The sequence below is a fragment of the Chrysemys picta genome, chromosome 5, assembly GCF_011386835.1.
Source record: "Chrysemys picta bellii isolate R12L10 chromosome 5, ASM1138683v2, whole genome shotgun sequence".
Classification (NCBI taxonomy): domain Eukaryota; kingdom Metazoa; phylum Chordata; order Testudines; family Emydidae; genus Chrysemys; species Chrysemys picta.
In genome coordinates, this window is record NC_088795.1 from 72,498,891 (window position 1) to 72,502,725 (window position 3,835).

Sequence of the window (3,835 nt, forward strand, 5' to 3'; positions counted from 1 at the left end):
AGATTTTCATTTAATCAAAAAGGCCATTTTCTCGTGAAAAAAGGTTGATTGAAAATTTTAAACTAGGTCTCATTTCTTAATTCTCAGCCAAAAAAGACCCAGGGCTACAGCAACTTAATTTACCTAGCTGAAAAGGATGTAGAGCTCGGTAGATCTTGCTGGTATCTCCTAATTTTGTGTAATTCCTTAGCCTGACATTTGTTGCAGATATGCATGAAGGAACTTCTCTAGGGGAGATGAGCAGCTTCTCAGGGGAAAGAAAATTTTGTTTGATGTCTAGCTACTTCCCTCCCTCCCTCCCTCCCTGTGTTTTTGGCCCCATCTCTCTGTCCCTGCACCCCAGTCTCACACATGCAATCATGCAAAAAAGTGACGATGCCCCTAGCCTGACCATCTTCGGCAGCACATATACTAAAATTGGAATGATACAGAGAAGGTTAGCATGGTCCCTGCACAAGGATGACATGCAAATTGGGAGGAGGGATAGCTCAGTGGTTTGAGCATTAGCCTACTAAAATCAGCATTGTGAGTTCAATCCTTAAGGGGGGGCCGGGTATTTAGGGATCAGGGCAAAAATCTGTCTGAGATTGGGCCTGTTTTGAGCAGGGAGTTGGACTAGATGACCTCCTGAGGTCCTTTCCAACCTTGATATTCAATGATCTCACAAAATCAGGCACCAAACCTATCAGCATTGCTTACAGGATCAGGATGCTCCCATACAACATGTCTCAGGCAGGGAGGAAATTTTTATTTGTTGTTTTTCTATTCTAAATAACCAGGCACCATTAAAATCATGAATTCAAACTGTTATAAAAGAGCTTTTTCTAAAATAAAATGTAGTAATAAAAAGTACAGTACCATGACACTCTATTTTTTTCTACTCTTTCACTTTTACAGCTATAGCTTTGTTATATCTTTCTTCTTATCTTCAGTGTTTATATTCTTCCTTTATACCTTCCATCCTACAACCCTCTTTTTTTAATAAAATCCTGCTACCTGATCTTGACTCCCTCACTGCACTGAGTTCCTCTCCTCCAGCTGTCTCCTTCTCCCCCCTCTTCATTCTGTAGAAATGACTGGCAGCATGGTCCCACTCACCCCCTTAAACTAAATCTAAAGGTCTCTCTCTCTCGCTCTCTGCCCTCCATCCTTCTTAATCTTTGTGCTGTCTTTAACCCTACTTACCACTTGCTGTTCCGCAAATGAAGAGCACAGAGAACTCAGACAAAGCGCTTCACAGCTATAAAATAAGCTAATGGGAATTGTAACCTATGAAAACAGTATAAATGAACTCAAGGTGCTGTGCATTGACTTATAGAGAAGAAGTAGGCTTTGGAGTATGGTGATCAAAAAGTTAAATGTTTGACTAAATTGTCAGTTCTGAAAATATGTGTAATAAAGAACTCACAAAATCCATTACACAGTTTCCTTGAACTAAGAAGTCTGGGTAGTGCCATATGCTTTTTGAATGGAAACTTAAAAAGCCTTCTATGATCTTTATAGCCTGATGATTGGAGTTTGAAATATAATAAACATGTTTTAAAGCTTCATCATGAAGCCATACATAGATAAGAATGATGGTTAGACTGATGAAGGCAGTTATTCCTAAACTCTGTTCAGACAATCCCTCACTTACAAAAGTGATCATGTTTTCTCAGAGTAGTTTGAGATGATTATCACATTTAATATATAACTGTATTATTTTAAAAAATGCTTGTCTTTAATTGATGTTAAAGATTAAATCACTATAAAATTAAGAAGCCTAATCTTGTGCCCCTACTTTGTTTTGAGTAAAGAATGTATAGTAGTGTTGGTGTACACATTGGATTATTATTCTACTCAGAGTTAGTCTGAAAACATCTTTTATTTGTTTTTTAGCACCCACTTTCTGGTAAGGATGGATACATACCATACATCTTATTTTAGTAACTTGTTACAAGCACTATACATTTTATATGATCATCATGCTCACAGTACTATAAGCATCATTCTTTAAATAACTAATTGCATGTTTCAATGTCCCTGAAACAAACAATGCTATGTTTTTAGAATACATAACAAGACTAATATAGAATCTAGTGAACTCTTAGGGCAAAATTCTGTCCTGTGGTTGAGCAGAAGAGTGTGTGTTAAAAACTGTTAGAATTATATTTCTACAAAGTCATAAACTGAATAGTATTTAAAAACAAACACAAGGAGAGAAGGTCATGGGAATCTTCACCTTTCACCAGACTCCCTCCACAGTACTCAAGGGAGTGCTAGGAAGCATATCTAGCTAATGTTCCTGTGCACACACAAGTGAGCACAATCATTAACTCGGAGACTGTGTCCATTGACTTCAGGGTTACACAAGTATAAAAGAAAGAAGAATTTAGCTCCAGTTTTAATACTTCAGAGGCAAATGAATTGGCTTTATTAGAGTTGTGTGACTTTTAGCTGAACTGTTAACTGCAGTGGTAAAACCTCAATACATTCACATCCAAAATACAAGTTTCTCCTACTGGATGTATATTAGGCTTGTCCTCAGCTGAATTTTCATTTTATATTCCAAATTTGTCTGATTGTCTCAATGAGGTTTGATAGAACAGCAGCTTACATCTGTGGATGCTTTGCTATTGCCTCATGCTGAAGCCATCAGCTATAATCAACTCAAAAGAGCATGAGTCACTGTCATAGTACAGCTGCAGCACAGGATTTGTGGATCACAGACTTGCTTAAATCAGTGAAGAGAGGAAGGACAGAAATAAGTCAAGAGCCTAAAATACAGAAAAATGAGGGTTGTTTTTCTCTTTTAATTTTAAATCCATTATAAACTGGAATCGTTCTTTTTACAAAATTCCAGGTAACAGATAATTATTAGTCATTCCAAATAACTCAGGTGACTGTGATTTGAAAGTGCTATCCTGAATCCCCCCACCCCCAATTGATTTACATGGGATCTGATTACCAGTTTTAGAGGCTCTTGACTCCACCTGTGTTCAGCTCCCCCAATCAGCTCCATCTAGCTCTCTAATATTTTATCCCATAGTCCCCAATTTTTTGTTTTTTACCACTAAAAATAGTTTGCCTTTTTCACTTCTTCTGGCCAGGAGAGTTAAGTGCATCTGTAGGATCACCAATACCAGCCACCAATGAATACACTAACACAGCCAACATGACTTAGAAATGCCTAACTCAAAAGAATAACAAGCTGGTAGTTTCCCCAGTCATCTCATTGGGAATGTGCCACTAAGTGATGCCATAATTCAGAAGTATTCACATGTTCACTCACAAGGTTAATGATAGTCTCTACCAACAAGTTCTGCAGCCTTCTTCAGAGGAAACCCTGATTGTAAATAAATACACCTTAAAGGTAGGAGTGCCCAGTGTTTACTTCATAATATCATGGTAGGAGGAAAGAAGCTCTGTAATGTGTACCCTGTGATTTGAGTGTTCTCTCCTTATCAGGTTTCCTATAAAGTTTTAATACAGGTGTGACAGTGTATCCCATAAGGCTTTATGGGGAGGGGGTGCTTATAAATGTATGTATGACATAACTGGAATATGTTTTGTGCTGCCTGTGCCATGTAACATATCTCCGTAAGGGTTGTGATCTACTATATCTATTCATCCTATTTGTACGTATATATCATTTTCTACTCGAGCTTAAGAATATGGGCTGTATGCTTGCCTGATTTCTAAGTAAGCTTTGTGAGGCATTTGGTCAGCTTCTTTAGGAAGGAATTTGCCAGGTTAAGTACCTGATCAGGAGACACTTAGGGAACAATGCATCTTGGAATGCTCCAATCCACATGAGAAGTCTTCCTGGAGACATGCAAGATGCCATGTGGACAAT

At 38.0% G+C, this 3,835-nt stretch overlaps 1 non-coding gene across 1 annotated transcript; it reads left to right on the forward strand.

Annotated features, from left to right (window-relative positions):
• Positions 1 to 384: 384 nt before the first annotated feature.
• On the forward strand, positions 385 to 496 carry LOC112059822 (U6 spliceosomal RNA). Its single transcript, XR_002889093.1, has one exon. It is a non-coding gene; the product is annotated as a U6 spliceosomal RNA (small nuclear RNA).
• Positions 497 to 3,835: the final 3,339 nt, after the last annotated feature.